Consider the following 18,081-nt stretch of genomic DNA (forward strand, 5'->3'; position numbering starts at 1 on the left):
AGTTCTGAGCGGTGTGGTGCTGTCCTGGGATCGGACCCTGGTGTTCCCAGCTTCTTCCAGTGCAGCCTACAAAGAAGGGGGCCTTTAACGCTCTCCAAGAAAGCTTCACCCTGGGACATGTCAGGTCCCACAGACGGCAACACGACAAAATCCGGCAGGGTAGGAGCCTCAGGTACCAGAGACTCCAAAACGATTTAAAAATTAGCCCTTCTGGAGGACTTCCCTGGTGGCACAGTGGTTAGGAATCCACCTGCCAATGCAGGAGTCATGGGTTCGAGTCCTAGTGTGGGAAGATCCCACATGCCGCGGAGCAGCTAAGCCCATGCGCCACAACTACTGAGCCTGCGTGCCACAACTACTGAAGCCCGTGTGCCACAACTACTGAAGCCCGCACGCCTAGAGCCTGTGCTCTGCAATGAGAAGCCTGCACACCTCAACAAAGAGTAGCCCCCGCTCAATGCAACTAGAGAAACCCCACGCGCAGCAACGAAGACCCAACACAGCCAAAAATAAATAAATTTATTAAAAAAAAATTAGCCCTTCAGAACTCACACCCTTAAGAAATGGTACCTCTTTGGCTACAACCGTGTCTTCTGCTAAATCAGCCACACGGGCTGTAACAACCCGAGAACGCGGATTATTCCTTTAAAACAGCCGCCATTTGAAACACCACCAGGAAAAACCGGGTCTCGGTGATGAAAGGTAAGCTTCCTCTTTTGGTTCAGAATAAAAGTGCAACTTCCCTCCTTCCCCTCTGCTGGAGACCTGCCCAGGGTGTTACTCTGCAACACTTACCGGGCTCTCAAATGTCACGGTCGGCCCAGAAGAGGCGCACCCGCCCGAAGCTCTTCCTGCCGCTCCTCTGTCCTCTTAAGTGTTTGTGACATGCTGTTGGGCATATACAAAAGCAGAAGCACCAACCACATGTGGGGCCCAGACAAGGCACTCCTGTCACCCAGGCCCCTTCCCCCTCCCCCACCCCAGCAAACAGCTCGGGTTCTGAGTTCCTCCGTCCCTTGCTTTTAAAAAAGAAAATGATCTTACCACACATGTACCACTGCCACAACCTGCTCCGGCGTCGACACTACGTGTCTGAGACTCGTCCACACGTGTGGCTGCGGGTCTGGGGCGGCTCATCCGCGTCCCTGCTGTATGGTAGCTGCCTGTGCTCACGTGTAACAGTCTCCCCACTCACGCTCCTGTCCGTGGACACCTAGACTGAGCTCACCTTTTCGCCATCGTGAACAGTGCTGGTGTGCGCATGTGTCCCCTGGGACTCGTGCACCCAGTGTTCTAGACCACGTTCCTGGGATCAGAACTACTCCACAGGGTGTACGAGTGTCCTCTGAACTGTGTTTTGAAAATGCTTTTGCTCTTATAACATCATTTCATCATCACAGCACAAAGAGAGATGAACAGTTTAGCTGATACTAGATTCAACAAGCACTTTTCACACACTCGGTGCTTAAAGAATGGTGCTCACAGGGAAACACACACACGACGCGGCTCCTCGTCTGGGTTGGGACACCCACGCAACCAAGGCAGAGGCGCGGGAGGATGGGGGGACCGCAGGGCACGAGGGAGGCGGTGATGAGGCGTGGGGACGTCTGCGGGCCTCGCTCGGCGCGCTAAGGGATCCGGACCTGCCGACCTCGGTCACTCACCTTCCAGATTTCTGCCAAACCCTCCAAGTAACAGTAATAATGGTTAACACTCACAGGGCATCTCCAGTGTGCCAGGTGCTTGCTTAGGAATTCTCTCCAAGCTGCACCATTGTTTGCTTAATAGTTTTCTTCAAATCAATTTCCTTTTTTTTGGTCATGCCTTACAGCTTGTGGGATCTTAGCTCCCGGACCAGGGATCGAACCCAGGCCCTCGGCAGTGAAAGTGCTGGGTCCTAACCACTGGACTGCCAGGGAAGTCCCTAAATCAATTTACTTTTAAACTCAAATACCTGCATTAAGTAATAACGTACACGAAATCAGGTATCACTGTTACGGCATTTGGGGGAGGGGTTGTTTTTCTACTGTTTTGTTTTTATATTTCTATTTGTTTTTATAGATATAAAATTCACCATTTTAAAGTGTACAATTCACACTCAATTTAGCACCCTCACAGTGTTGGATAACTGCGGCCGTGGTGGGCGTTCTCATCCCTCCAAGGAGACCCTGCATGTCAGCAGTCACCACCCACTCCTCCTTCCACCCGGCCCCCGGCAGGCGACCAGCAGCCTGCTTTCTGTCTCTGTGGACTCACCTATTCTGGACACTTCACATACATGAAATCACACAGTATGTGGCCCTTTCACCTTTTTTTTTTTTTTTTCCCCCCGATATGCGGGCCTCTCACTATTGTGGCCTCTCCCGTTGCGGAGCACAGGCTCCCGACGCGCAGGCTCAGCGGCCATGGCTCATAGGCCCAGCCGCTCCGCGGCATGTGGGATCTTCCCGGACCGGGGCACAAACCCGCGTCCCCTGCATCAGCAGGCGGACTCCCAACCACTGCGCCACCAGGGCAGCCCCATCACTTCGCATATTTTCAAGGTTCATTTACACTGCACTATCCATCAGTACTTCATCCTTTTTTATGGAGGAGTAATTTTCCATCGTATGGATAGACCACATTTTATTTACCCACTTGTCAGCTGGAGGACACCTGGGTTGTTTCCATTTCTTGGCCGTTATGCATAACGCTGCTGTGAACTTTGCGTACAAGTTTTTGTGTGGACGCGTGTGTTCAGTTCTCCCGGGCAGATACCAAGGAGCAGGGCTGCTGGGTCACGTGGTAGCTCTCTGTTTAACTTTCTGAGGAACCGCCAAAGGCACCATGGCATTTTATAGATAAAAAACTATTAAGATGAGTAATGTTCAACTGCTACCACTTAAAATTATTTTAAGATACACTGCTGCAGTCAAAGCTACTGGAGTGGGTTTGCGTGTCCGGGGGCAGAGAGGTGGCGCCGCGGAGGCGGGGCTTCTGCAGTACTGATGGAGCCGCAGCAGGCGGTCGGCGGGGCGGGGGCAGCAGCACAGGACGCCCACAGCAGAGGCCGGCGGGAATGGCAGGGACACAGAGGCACCTTTAACAGGATGTCAAGGTGCAGAGGGTGAGCCGGTTTCAGGAGAACGTAAGAGGCAGAGCAAGCAGTTTCATTTCAGAGGAACGTAGCTGGAGGTGCTGGCAGGACAGGCACGGAGGATGGAGACGGCCAAGGAGCAGCTAGTGCTGAGGGCTGGGCGGGGCGCTGGAGGAGCCCAGGAGAGCAGGGATGAGGGCGCAAGTCAGAGGAGGTGAGTGGCCATCAGTGAAGTCCAAGAAGGGCCAGGAGCGGGGCAGAGACACAGGAGAACCATCCAGTGCAGGGGAGGCGAGAGCTGAGGGTCTCAGGGAGCGGTGCTAACTGACAGGGACGCAGGGAGTCCAGAGGATGTGGCAAGAAGCCAGCCTCAGGCTGGGAGAGCTGCACGCGTCCTAGTTACGCCGACCAACAGCTCAGACACCCTTGTGTGGGAGCGCACGGCCCGCCCAGGCCTGCTGCGTGGAGGCCCAGGCCCCCGTGGCAGGACACTGAGCCCGGCACCACCACCTCCCCTTCCCTGACCGCCCCCCGCCCGCGTGCGGCCGGCTTCCGGCCCTCCCCCGCCTCTCCCTCCTTCCTCCCCCAGACCTCTGGACTGCGGGCTCTCGGGGGACAGAGGCCCCGACTGTCTGCACACTTGGCTGCCTCACAGGGCCTGGCGCGGAGCCGGGCACACATCTGCTGCGGGAAGGAACGACTCGACCCCACCTGCTCACACGCCGCCCCCGATCTCGGCAGCTCTCCCCACCCTCACCTGATGCCCAAGTCCAGGACCCACAGACGTCTTGCGGAGCAGGACACACGTCCTACGATACTGCTGCGGTTTAAAAACAACAGCTGGTCGGAGCGGAAAGATGGCTGGCCCCAGCGTCACGGGTGGTCACCTCCTCCGGGAAGCGCAGTGGAGGCCTTCGAGGCCCCACAGATGATGACCTGAAAAAGCTGCGTGGACAGAGGTGGAACCCTCCGCCCCTCCTACGGGTCTGCAGCGCGCCCCTGCCGGACCCTCCTTGGCCCCGCGGTCCCCCGTCACACCCTCCAGGAGAGGCCAAGGTCAGGCAAGGCGGCACCGAGTCCGTTTCACACTAAGTGAACAAGCAGAAACAAACCGCAGTTTCCATACCGTATGATTTTTTCAAATTCTTAAAAGATGAGAAGTACACTGCTAAATGTCAAAACACAAAAGCCAAAAAGAAACTAAAGTTGTTATTTTCCTTTCGGTTTTATCTCCATTAGCCAAATGCTTTTGGTTCAAACAATGTTTACATTGCCTTTGTGCTACTTTGTTTAGAAAAATAATAATAAAGGAGTGCGCTTCCAGCACTGACAACGGCGCATACGCAGGTCTGTCCAGAAAACACTGCATTTTAGGGGAGAGCTGTCTACTTGCCCCAGAATACTCACTGGCCACCAGCCTCCTCCTCCCTCAGTCAGCCTGGGGTCACTAGGGGGAGGACAGGGCGGTCCTTCGGCACATCCGTGCTTCCCAGCGAGGATGGACCAAGACCCGGGGAGGCCGGGCCCATGCACTCAGTGACCACAGGCTCCACTGCTGCTGGCCAAACTCACCAAGGTGACAGCTGCCTTTCATAACAGCCCACTGTGTGCCACATCCCGCAAAGGAGGCATTTTACAGGCGAGAAGAGAGGGTGGATGAGCTCTGCGCTGCCCCTGCTGAGCCCCAGCGCCTGTCGGGAAAGCTCAGGGAGCCCGGTCCTCAGCCCGGGAGCCTAACGTTCCTTCCATGAGGCTGCCCTTGTCCTCTCCAAGACCACCACACACTTCTAAGCTGCTCCTTGCAAGACTCAAGGTCTCTCCACCAACCAGCTTTCAAGGAGGACCCATCAGTGGCAGGTAACTTTCACCCTGGAGCTCCACCTTGCTAGTGACCCCTCCAGACAGGATCCTTCCCCTGGGCCCCCGGATGCCGGCTCCGCCTCTCTGCAGTCATTAGTTCTGTGCACCAAACATTTCTAGTCCATGGCTTCCAGGGCCTGGGACAGAACTGCATTCCCCACCCCCCTTCTGGGTCAGCCACGGCCCTGGCCAGTAAAATGTGGCAGAAGTGACGTGTGTCGCTTTGTGTCCAGCACTTTAGAGGCCAGTGTGCAGTTCTCCACGTTCCTTCCCCAGCGTGGGGGTGGTGCAGGCCTGTGTCTCTACCCAAGAGAAAGGACACGGTGCCCACGGAGCTCACAGCAGCATCGCTCGTAACAGCCAGAAAGTGGAAAAAGCTTCCCTTCAACAGATGAATGGGTAACTAGAATAATAAAACGTGGTATATCCATACAGCAGAACAGCATTCAGCCTGAACACGTAAGGAGGTGCAGGCACCTGCTTCCACACAGTGAACTGTGAAAACACGCCGAGGGAAGCACACACACAAGGCCACACACTGCTCCATTTCTACGAGTCGTCCAGAACAGCTAAGTCCAAAGACAGAAAGCAGACCGACAGCGGCCAGAGGCTGGGGGACGAGGGGGAAGGGGGTGACTGCTTAACGGGTATAGGGTTTCTTTTGGGGGTGATGAAATATTCTAAAGTAAGATTACACGGATGGCTGCACAACGCTAAATACACTAAAAGCTTTTGCACTATATATTTCAAATGAGTGAACCTTATTGTGTGGTACTAAATCACCTATCCATAAGGCTGTGAATAACAACCAAAAAAAAAAACAATGGCCTTCCATCAGCCTGCTCCACGAACGATGACAGTGACCACACACCCTGGACACGCAGCCTCTGCACAGATGCAAACACATCCACACCACTGTATGCTCATGCTGAAAACCTGTCTGTGGCCAATTAACTTAAAGTCCTGGAAGGAAGCCAAGGTCACGGTTCTGTCCCCATAGGACCAGACTCCATCCCAAAGCCACAGTCTGAATCTTTAAGAGGAGATGGGGGGAGGGGTACTTAAAAGAATCTGGCTAGATTAGAATAATTCCTAGCCTGAAAAAATATTTACATGGACTTCCCTGGTGGTCCAGTGGTAAAGAACCCGCGCGCCACAACTACAGAGCCCACGTGCCCTGGAGCCTGTGTGCCACAACCAGAGAAGAGAAAAACCTGCACGCCACAGCTAGAGAGAAGCCCAAGCGCCCCAACAAAGAGGCTGCGCGCCGCAATGAAAGACCCTGCATGCCGCAACTAAGACCCAACGCAGCCAAAACTAAATAATAAAATTAAAAAAAATATTTACAGCTCATTACACAACGAACCAACCTTCCAAAAATATAAAGAACTCACAGAAATTGAGAAGTAAGCAACCAATAACTCAAGAGAAAAATGGGACAAGAACTGTCCACAAAAAAATGTAAGTGGTCCCTAAGCATATGAAATGATCAGCTCACGTTTCAGAAAAATGCAAATTAAAGCTACCTCGAGGGCTTCCCTGGCGGCACAGTGGTTAAGAATCCACCTGCCAATGCAGGGGACACAGGTTCGAGCCCTGGTCCGGGAAGATCCCACATGCTGCAGAGCAACTAAGCTCATGTCCCACAACTACTAAGCCTGCGCTCTAGAGCCCGCGAGCCACAACTACTGAGCCCACGGGCCACAACTACTGAAGCCGGCGTGCCTAGATCCTGTGCTCTGCAACAAGAGAAACCACCGCAATGAGAAGCCCGCGCACCACAACGAAGAGTAGCCCCCGCTCGCTGCAACTAGAGAAAGCCTGCGCACAGCAACAAAGACCCAATGCAGCCAAAAATAAATACATCAAAATAAATAAATCAAAGAAAAAAAAAGAAAAGTACATTGAGATACTCTTTACATCCGTCAGGTTGGCAAAAATCCAAATGTTTGACTCTACCTTCTGCTGGTGAGGCCGAGGGGGAAACGGGCTAGTGGGAGGGCAGGGTGTGATAACCCCTGTGGACGGCTTTGGCAAAATCTATCAAAATGACAAACTGTGTATTACCCTTGGACCCAGCACTGTCCCTGGGGAATGCTACCTGCAGATCCACCTGCTTACGTGGGGAAGGACACGCAGGTAAGATCGATACTCTCAGGAATGTTATGTAACAGCACGTGAGGAGCAGCTGGAAGCTGCCGTACAGGGGATGGGATTTAAAACAGTACAGGAGGGCTTCCCTGGTGGTGCAATGGTTGAGAGTCCGCCTGCCGATGCAGGGGACACAGGTTCGTGCCCCTGTCTGGGAAGATCCCACATGCCGCGGAGCGGCTGGGCCCGTGAGCCATGGCCGCTGAGCCTGCGCGTCCGGAGCCTGTGCTCCGCAACGGGAGAGGCCACAGCAGTGAGAGGCCCGCGTACCGCAAAAAAACCCCAAAAAAACAGTACAGGAGGAGAGCATCACAGCACTACGCTCACAGAGAGGACATGGCTCTCCAAGTAGTGACACGGAAAGTCCCTAGGCTACGCTGCAAGCGCAAAAGCAAGGGGCAGAATGTGTGCGGGTGCTATCTTTGATTTACCACAACGGGAGAAATAAGAGTATAAATTTGCTTTTGCTTTATTTGCATAAAGAGCACTGAAAGGCCATTCAGATACTAAAAGGGGTTGCTATTAGGGAGAAGGGGGTGGGGCGGGGGAGGTCAGAGGTAAAGGGTAGGATTGCTCAGAATGTACTTTAACACCTCCTCAGTTCAGAACTATGTGGATGTATCGCCTATTCAAAAGCTCATATATTTAAGAAAAATAAGCCCCATCCTCATTTGGCCAACAGGTCCCTTGGCCAGTGCTGGGACAGCACCAGCGCAGGCATCCGCCAGGGCTGCATCCTCCCCCGTGAGCTGTCAGCGCTCCACCGCCGGCCGGGGCAGCTGGAGGCCACACGGGCTCGCGTCTCCCCCTTCGCACCCTCAGCATCCACAAGCCCACCTGACCCGCTCCCCCGCCCACCGTCTGGCTGGTTGGAGTGGCCCTTCTCCCCACCCTCCCCAGCGTGGCCCAGTCTGGCCTCACCCACCACCAGGTGCGGCACCTGTGTCCTCCGTGCCGCCGGATGCAGCCCCTGGCTGCAGAGTGCCCGCATGGACACAGGTGGATGGCGCCCCGGGCAGGAGCCTCCGGGCCAGGCAGGGGTGGCGTGCGGGCGGAGCCCGCTCCCAGCAGGACAGCTGTGACCACAGCCCGCAAGCACAGAGAGGGGCACTCGGGGTCGGCCCTGGAGGCCAGCGACAGAACTGCACCCTCCCATGGGGCCCTCCCTCGGCCTCAGTGAAACTGAGAGAGACACAGAGCTGCGGGGAGAAGGAGGGCCCTCAGAGGATGACAGCACTGGTCTGGGAACTTCCCTCTGAAGCGACCTGATGCTCAGAAGACGCCAGATCAAGGGGTGCCGTGCTCCTTCCACATCACGTCCGGCGAGGAGAGACACCTCAGGGTGCCCAACGCCAGATTACATTCTATGAGCCTCGCGGGGCAGTTTTTTCTTTTAAATCTCATTTCTGAGAGCTTGATTCAGAAGCAGTGTGCTAAAGAAGTGGGTTTTTTTTTTAAAAGAAGACAGTATTTGTTTCCCTCTTCCTAGTTTGAAACCAATTTTCTTTTTCTTCCCTTGCAGCGGCCTTTAAATTTCTACTGCAAGGATTTCTTCACCATCCACCGGCTGGCAGAGCAACGCAGCACTCAAATCGACGCACACCTCCGTGTGACAAGCACGCCAGGCCTCCCCCCGGCCGGCGCTGCGCTGGCCCTCACGCGGCAGGCCCGCCGCCCTCCCGGGACAGGCGGCCTCGGGGGCAGGCTGACATCTCCTTCCTGTGGTGACTCTGTGACCAGCCAGGCGGGCAGGGAAGCGGGGACCTCTCCCCAGCGCGGCAGAGCTGCTCACAGGGCCTCTGGCTGGGCACCAGCTGCGTCCATGCCAAGGGCCCCAGAGGGAGCTCACTCGGCACTGACTTGTCCTGGGGCACCCTGAAGTGACCCGTGGACACACAGCCTGGGCTGGAGCAGGGGGAGCCCATGAGCCTCGGGCAAACACATTCCTGAGGAACTGGCCTGTTTTCTCCCCTGGAGACTCCCGAAAGGAGACGCATGAGCAGGTTCATTCAGAAACACCAGAACCACGGCGGCCCGGAAGTTGCTCTCAAAGACACAGCACCCTGGCATGCCGGGCCTGGGGGGCCCTGGAGGTCACACAGTCCCACTCTCTGATCTACATCATAAAGGGGAACCTGGGCCCAGAGAGCAGCAGGTGACTGCCCAGGGGGCCGCCGGCCTCCACGCCCCATCCCTCCCTCCCTCCCCATCAGGGTGCCCTCTTCGCCCCAACATCCGACTGCTGAATAAGCCCCTCGTTCCCCACAGCCTCTCCTCCCGCCCTCCAGACCCCACCACCCACAGCAAGGGAGGAGGGGACAAACCACAGGGGTCAGCTGGCCTCTTCCCAGCATGGCCATTCGAGGGTAAGCTCTGTGCCACCCCGTGACGGTCACACAGGCCACAGAGACCCCTGGGCACTAAACAAACAGCGACTCAGAGAAAATAAACCAAAATATTAATAGCGATCACAGTGACAAGGCTAGTTCTAGTTTGGTCCTTCCTACTTATACGAACTTTCCAAATTTTCTTCCATGACCGTTAAAACAGGCGTCGTAAACATTACCCCTGAGACTTGGTACAGAAGAGACACCCCGCTTGGAAATCCTATATTGGAAATCCTATATTGTATCATCTATTTCGGTAGAGCTCACTTTAGTCTTTGGAAACTACTGATAATCAGACGGTAAAGAGGAAAAAAAGTTACCAAGATTTTTGTTCAAAGTTAAAAGAACTAAATGAAAAAAACCTGGGATTTTTTGGAGGGAGGGGGAAGAAATAATAAAAGGTTTGGTTTGGTTTGGTTTGTTTAAAGAAACATTTGTTTCTCTTCCTTCAAATGTTAAAACCTACTAACATCTTGCAGTTAGGTTAGATAGTGATTTCTTGTACTACTTACTTTATTCTTTTCTTCTGCCAATAAAGTATATTTTTAAAATCAAGAACGAATGTATTTTCTTTCATAATTTCTTGTTTCTCTTTAAAGCAGGGACGGTGCCCCTCTAACGCACAGATGGGATCAGATTAGTTGCGAAGACCATGTTCTAAATGCTCTCCTTATACACTGGGTCTTTTCTAGAACTACATTCTATAGCAAATGGTATTAAGCATGACTGGGTCCCACGCACGGGCTTGTGTCCTGAATGGCCCGTAGACGTTGTCACAAAGCCGTGCTCCCACCAGGCAGGCCCCAGGCCCTCAAAGCAAGATCTCCAGTCGCTCATCCCCAGCCTGTCCAGGAGCTGAGGCTTCTGCAGCACTGGCCGAGGAGAGCTTTCCCCCTGGTTCCACGGGCAAGAGAACGACATAATCCACTTGACTCGGCTTCTCTGAGCTCAGACCACCACCTCCGGGTCGGCTCTCCTCACCGACTCCATCCTTTTTGTCTATTTATCCTGCCTTGTTGCTAAAAAGATGTGAAACGGACAACAGCGGTGGCCCCCAAGCCCAGCCACATGCTTGAATCTCTGGGGAGCTTTGGAAACACACCTATGCTCAGGCCCCATCCAGCACAGTTAAAACAGAAGGTGGTGCGGATCCAGCATTTGAGAATTACTGGCTGAGAGAAAGCCAGGGAACATAGTGAAAGTGAGTAAATGAAGAAACCCAGGCAATAGGGAAATAGAAGGGGAGGAAAAGAAAGCTGGGCCGGAAGGCAAGGTCAGAACCCAAAGTGCAGAGACCACACCAGAGCTGGGACAGATGACTGGCTCTGCACTGAGCTTCCTGGTGGACAGAGCAAAAGTGATTCACACTGCCCACAAGACAGAAAGAAACCAGATTCACAGGAGAAGCTTCTCCTTGTCCTGGGACCTGAGATGAACACCTCCCTCACGTCCTCCAAAAGCAGACACACAGCATGAAGGAGATGAAGGCGTGCTCCCAACACCAGGACTGGAACCACCTATGAAGCGGCCAAGGGTCCCTCTGCCCCCAACACAGCAGCCCTTGACCCACACTCAGCAGCTGGGCTGCCCACTGACTGCTCGCCGGAAATAACCTCCTACCAGGAATCAGCACCCACATATACACCATGCTACCGAATCACTGCATTGTGCAGCCGACCGCCAGGTACGTAACCAGCCATCCTGAGCTCAGCACGTGGTCACGAAGACGCAAGGGCACCGACTCTGACCATCTCACTGAGGAACATGAGGAAAGGCGCCGACCCCCGTGCCAGTGGCTCTCGTGAGAACACCCAGTCTGTCCCTGTCACTCGGGGGGCAAGTCCCACGCCTGCCCAGCGCTCCCCTCATCGCCGTGCTCAGAGAGGCCACCGTCCACCCCCACACCCGCGGCTGTGGCCACTCAGGTCGGGAGGGGCAGGGCCTGTCCTCGGACGGCAGCCTTCTGAGCGGGCCTCGAGGCCACCGGAAGCAGAAGACGGCCACGCGGGCCTGGGCGCCCCGAGCACGACGCTGTGTGCGGTGCGCTTCCCCGATCCGTGTGTCACGCTCAGCAGTGAGCTCCTTTAAACGTGTGTTAAAATCAATGGAGTCAAGAGTAAGTCACCCTCCTGCCCACTCATAGATGCCATTTTCTTTTTGATCCACACACCACATCACCACATTTCAAATTAAGTACTGACAAGCTAACTATTCACAACTGCCAAAGGTGGAAACAAACCAAGTGTCCATCGACAGATGAACAGATAAACAAATCGTGGTCTATCCACACGACGGAATATCATCCAGCCATAAAAAGGCAGGAAGCGGGCTTCCCTGGTGGTGCAGTGGTTGAGAGCCCGCCTGCCGATGCAGGGGACACGGGTTCGTGCCCCGGTCCGGGAAGATCCCACATGCCGCGGAGCAGCTGGGCCCATAAGCCATGGCCGCTGAGCCTGCGCGTCCGGAGCCTGTGCTCCGCAACGGGAGAGGCCACAACAGTGAGAGGCCTGCGTACCGCAAAAAAAAAAAAAAAAAAAAAAAAAAAAAAGGCATGAAGCCACTGACACTTGACCACAGGGGTGACCCTGGAAGACACGATGCTGAGTGAAAAGAAGCCAGACACAGAGGGCCACATGCTGCGTGGTTCCAAATATGTGAACTGTCCAGCACAGGCAAGTCCACGGGTCGGGGAGGGGAGGGGAGGGAGAGGGGATGACTGCTGATGGGCACAGGTTTCCTTGGGGTGACGGAAAACTCAGGAACTAGATGGTGGTGATGACTGCACAACACGGGGAATGTGCTTAATGCCACTGAGTTTTTACACTTTAAAATGGTTACCATAGTAAATTTTATATGTATTTTACAAAAAAAAAAACTAAAATAGCAAAATTCTCATTGTTTTGCCTTAATAGAAGTGCTAATAAAATTCAACCCACATCGGGCTTCCCTGGTGGCGCAGTGGTTGAGAATCTGCCTGCTAATGCAGGGGACACGGGTTTGAGCCCTGGTCTGGGAGGATCCCACATGCCGCGGAGCAACTAGGCCCGTGAGCCACAACTACTGAGCCTGTGCGTCTGAAGCCTGTGCTCCGCAACAAGAGAGGCCGCGATAGTGAGAGGCCCGCGCACAGCGATGAAGAGTGGCCCCCGCTCGACACAACTAGAGAAAGCCCTCGCACAGAAACCAAGACCCAACACAGCAAAAATAAATTAATTAATTAATAAACTCCTATCCCAACATCTAAAAAAAAGGAAAAGGGAAACCTCAAAAAAAAAAAAATTCAACCCACATCCAGATTTTGTATAAATACGATCGTTACTCTACAACCGAAAAAAACAGCTTCAAACTCACAGGGTATGAACATCAGAATTAGGACTGCTGGTGGTCAGTCCTCACATAAAAATAAGTTTCCAAAGAGTCCACATCTGTGAGCGATACACATTGAGGCACTTATCAATGAAGTCAAGTCTGGGATTTGCTTTGAAATAATCTGGGGGCAGCGGAGAGGGGGAAGAGCCTACTTACAACAGTCAAAGCTGAGTGATGGGGGTTCACTGAACTATTCTATTTTTATAAGTTGGAAATCCTCCATAACAATAAGTCTTGCTTTGTTTTCAAGCAAATTTCCAAAGATCTCTGACCTGCTGGATCATATTCTGTGTAGACAAAAGAACTAGATGCCCCTAAGCTGTCAAACCCCAGGGGCTCAACCCGGCACCCTCCACCTGGGCCCCACAGCACGGGGTCACCTGGGGGCAGCCCTGGCCACAAGAGGCCACACAAAGGGCTCCCCGAAAACAACCAGAGCCCCAGGTCAGACCACCGGGCAGCAGCACACAGAGGCGTCCGTTCTGGTCCTTCACACTGCCACCCAACATGCCATCTGGGCCCCGAAATGCCTGCCCCAATTCAGCTGCCAGCTGGGGTCCAGGCGACGCCTGCAAACATGGGGAGCTTCCACTGAAATGCCTTTGCCAGAGCCCCAGCACCTCGCAGCACTGCGGACGGAGCTCGCCTCCAAGCCAGGGCCCGAGTAGCAGGATGCTGCCAGACCTCCCTCCCGAGACGCAGGAGGAGGCCGATACTTGTCTCTCTCTCCCTCTTCTAGAACTAGGTCTGCAGGGGAGGCAAGGCAGGTATCTCCCTCCACCTCATCCCGCATCATATTCCCAGTGTCTAGGAAAGCACGTGGCACATGGCAGATGTTCAACTAAATGCTGCTGTGCCGTCCTGACTCGATGGATACGGCTCTGAAGGTGCACTGGAAAGACCTGCTTTTCACAAATGCCGATTCAAGAGATAGGATGGAAGGCACCAGGATGTACCAGCGTTGGGCGCCAGAAAAGCAGGGGACAGGAGACGAGGAGTTATGGTACAAACAATACCACCTAAAATAGCACCAGAGATGCTCTGGAATGTAGAGCCTGGGGGTGGGGGGGGTGGAGAGGACGGAGGGGGGTGTGCCGGGCAGAGGAGGGTGCGGGACAGGGTATGGAGGTGGGGGAGGGGAGTCTCGCAGGGACAAGGAAGAGGACACGGCAGAGGGAGGTAGGAAGCTCCACCACCCTGAGCACGGGCCTGCCATGACGGGACTCTGTGTGAGGCCTTGGGTCCCCAGCGCAGGGCCCAGGCAACGAAGGGAGACGAGTGGGCACGACGGGAGGGGTGGGGGCTGCAAAGAGCTGGCGCTCGCAACCCCATCCAGAGATGGCGCCGACCCTGGCACTGACCCAGTGTTGCCAGGCAACAGTGCAGGCCCTCGGCTGCCAAGTGTTCTGATTTGTCAGTGAAGCCGCAAGTCTGGACTGCTATGTAAGATCTCCTGATTTTCACGTTAGCATCGGGGTAGACAGAATAATGGCCTCCCAAGATGCCCAATCTTGATCCCAGTTACATGGCAAACGGGAGTTACAGGAGCAGATGCGATTAAGGTTTCTAATCAGCTGACCTTAAAACAGGGGGAGGATCCTGTATGATCCGGGGGCACAGTGTAACCACAAGGGACCTTAAAGTACAAGTGGGAGGCAGAAGAGCCCGTGTCAGAGGGACGTGGTGTGAGAGGGACAGGACTGGCTGCCGCTGGCTTTGAAGAGAGAAGGGACCACGAGGCACAGACGGCCTCGGGGGCTGGAAAAGGCGGGGGAACAGGGCTCCCCTAGAGCCTCCAGAAGCAGCTAGCCCTGCCTACACCGTGACTTTAGCTCCCTAAGATCCGTGTGGACTTCTGACGCATACAACCGTGTTGCCTTAAGCCACTGCGTGTGTGGTAGTTTGTTACAGCAGCCATAGGAGACCAATACAGCAACCAAGTTAATTTTTAGCAAGAGGCACAGTACGACCCAGACGGAAAGCATCGGTGGGCTGCATGGAGCCCAGGGCACACGGGGAGGGCTGAGGGCCGGGCCGTCCCTGGGTACCCAGCACCAAGCCTGACACACAGCAGCCTCTCACATGCACCCCAAGGTACGGCCGGGGTCCCTCACCTTGACAATCTGGTCACAAAGGTGTCCAGGGGTTTCTGGAAAACAGAGCTGCTTGGCTGTCAGGAGGCCTTTGCCCAGGGGACCTGCTCACCACGCGTGAGGGCGCTGCCTCGGCCGCCCCCCGCCCCCCGCCCTGGGACCTGAGGAACCAGCCTCCAGTACAGGTGGGGTGGCTGAGAACCCTCTCCAACCCCACCTGCTGCGGCAAAAGAAAGGAGTGTGGACGTTTCGGGTACCCGGCCCGCCCCGGCACCACAGCAATGACATCATCTTCGCTTGTCTCAAACCACAGAGGACCTCCTCTCATAGGAGCCTTTTCAGCTCCCCAGGCGCGGACAGCAGAGCTGCTCTGAGCACCCACGGCCCGGCCGCTCACTGCCAAGACTGTGTGAGAAGCACGGCGGGCTCCCAGCCCACTCCCGCCGCCTGGGGCCCCCTGTCCCCCAGAACGCCCGCTCTTCTTTCAGGACTCTACTTATGTACCATTTCCTCTCTGACACCCAGGTGCATTCTCAGTGTCTGCACCACTTTCTAAGCGTCTCTCTCGGGGCTGACGCTACTTGTCCCACGTCAGGAGCCACTCTCTGCGGACCATCAGCTACATGAAAGCAGGAACTTACTTTCTTTTTAAATTGAAGTATAGTTGATTTACAATATCATGTTAGTTTCAGGTGGACAGCACAGTGATTCAGGTGTGTGTGTGTGTGTGTGTGTGTGTGTGTATGTACTTTTTCAGATTATTTTCCCTTATAGGTTATTACAATATATTGAGTATAGTTCCCTGTGCTACAGAGTAGGTCCCTGTTGGTTATTTATTTTATATATAGTCATGTGTATATGTTAATCCCAAACTCCTAATTTATCCCTCCCAGGTACTTACATCTTGTATGTATTCCCAACGTATAGTGCATAACATATATGTGTTCAATAAACATTGAATAAAGACTGAATGAACTGGACTGTAAACTAATCTTTTCTGGAAATACCATAAATGATGATATTGTGGTATGTGTTAAATACACCAGGTAAAACCTCACTTCTGATCTTTAATCAATAAAGTGAATCTACCTGAATTAGGAGCCTTAAATTACAACTATCTTTACTGCAGTTACTTTAAAGAAATGTAGTCTTACATTTCACAAGTAGTGTCTGTTGCAGTCACTACAATCAGGGGTGCAGGAAGGAACCTGGCCCCCAGGCTGGACGGGCAGCTAAGGACCGGCGGCGCCTGCTCCACAGACGTGGCTAAGAGCCAGGCTCATGGAGGCCACCAGACTGGTGGGCCCACCGTCTCTTCTGCCCTCACCTTGCTGGCACTCTGCTAACCCAGCCCCGCCTTCCCAAGGTGGCTCAAAGGCAAACCTGGTCATCCTGCCCCTCCTCCTCTGGCACATTCCACCTAACCTGCCCCCTGCCCTCCCCTGCCCTCTGCGGCAGCGGCAGCGCAACAGTAGCTCAGGGCCCCAGCACCCCACACACACCTCACGACTACAAAGGCCTCCTGCTCTCTCTGGCTCCAGCCTCCTCCCACCTCCTAATCCCTGACACTCCCAGAAGCTCCCTGAGCACACATTTCAGCCTCTCAGCCCACACAAAGCATCTGAATCAGCTGAAGCGCTTCTAACAAACCACTGGCTCCCACTCCCGCGGTCTGGGGTGGGGCCGCATCACAGGCATTCTGAAAAAGCTTTCCAGGCCATGCGATCTGCAGGTGCGGCCAAGGATACGACCCGCAGGCTTGCGAGGCGTCGCAGCCACCTTCCCGGCCGGCAGGAAGGCCCCGAGGTCCTTGCCTCCCCCACTCGCTCTGACACACACCCTGGGGCTGGCTCCGGGGCTGGGGCCCATGCAGCCCCAGGAAGCCAGCCTGGCCAGGCCCTCACCCACGGGAGCTATGCCACGCGGCAGGCCCCGCCAGAGGCCCCCTCGCTCGGGTCCCTACTGCCGCAGCCCCCAGTCCCAAGGCCGCGGCCTCATCACAGCCAGTGGCCGCCTGGCCACCTCGGTGCTCGCTGCTCTCAGCAGGCATCGGCCCAGCAGAGCTGCTTCCGGAGCCTGCGCCGCCCCCCCGCCCCCCCCAGGCACCCACCCACGCCCGCGCCCTCTGCCGCCTTCTCCCGGACGCAGCTCCCTGTCCTGCCAGGTCCAGCTTCAATCCTACCTTCTCCCTGACTCTTCCAGACTTTTCTCCATGCCTGACTTCCTGACCAAGAATCAAAACCACAACTCAACAAACCACCAGCTTCTGTGTCACTGACGTTAACTGTCTTCTCAGTTAGACCGAGCTCCTGCTGGTGAGAGCCATGGCGCCTCTCGAACACCCAGCACTCTGACCCTAGAGACTACGTGCCGCATAACCCCAAGGCTGACGCTGACCTCAAATGTCAGCCCTACCGTCAAGGAACTGCCCTTGATTTGAGGCCCATACTTCTACATCAACCAACTGCCTCTCATAAAGTGGCCCAAAAATTATTTCTCTGACCATCCATTTCCCAAATTTTTGGATCCAAAGTACACTCGTTATACCCCATGACAGCTCTGGGTATCAAACGGGCACTCAGGGCTTCCCAGGTGGTGCAGTGGTTGAGAGTCTGCCTGCCGATGCAGGGGACACGGGTCCGTGCCCTTGTCCGGGAGGATCCCGCGTGCCGCGGAGCGGCTGGGCCCATGAGCCATGGCCTCTGAGCCTGCGCGTCCGGAGCCTGTGCTCCGCAATGGGAGAGGCCACAACAGTGAGAGGCCCGCGTACCACAAAAAACAAAACAAAAAAACCGGGTACTCAGGGAGGACGTACTTTCAAATAAAAATGTGACTTCTCAGCCCGTCAGTATTCCTTTATTGCCATGACTTTGGGGGAGGGGGACACAGAGAAGCGGACAGACTCTGGATAGCAACTTTTCAGTCTCATGATTTAGTCACCTCAGAGTCTTAAAGAGGTTACAGAACAACAAATTCGAGTCCAAACCTCCCGGGCCTCCCAAGAGGGCAGGGCACGTACTGACACATAGCTGTCTATCACCCCTTGCTTGGGAGCTGCAGGCAATCTTCAAACCTTGGGAAAGTGAGCACACCCCAGCCTCCTCACCCTTGGTACGACCAGAAAAATGACCCATTTGCTAGAAGT

The 18,081-nt window shown here is 54.7% G+C and overlaps 1 protein-coding gene across 12 annotated transcripts in view; it reads right to left on the reverse strand.

Moving 5' to 3' along the window:
• The window catches only part of EPN2 (epsin 2), a 77,599-nt gene that overhangs the window by 44,966 nt on the left and 14,552 nt on the right, over positions 1-18,081 (reverse strand). Inside the window, exon 1 of one of the 12 annotated variants that reach the window (XM_049701978.1) lies at positions 796-1,001. The exons of the other annotated variants lie outside the window; for them this stretch is intronic. The gene's annotated coding sequence lies outside the window, so the exon portion shown is untranslated. Of the gene's footprint in view, positions 1-795; positions 1,002-18,081 lie in introns of those variants that run through there. 12 annotated transcript variants of the gene reach the window in all.

This window comes from Orcinus orca, chromosome 19 (genome assembly GCF_937001465.1).
Source record: "Orcinus orca chromosome 19, mOrcOrc1.1, whole genome shotgun sequence".
Lineage (NCBI taxonomy): Eukaryota > Metazoa > Chordata > Mammalia > Artiodactyla > Delphinidae > Orcinus > Orcinus orca.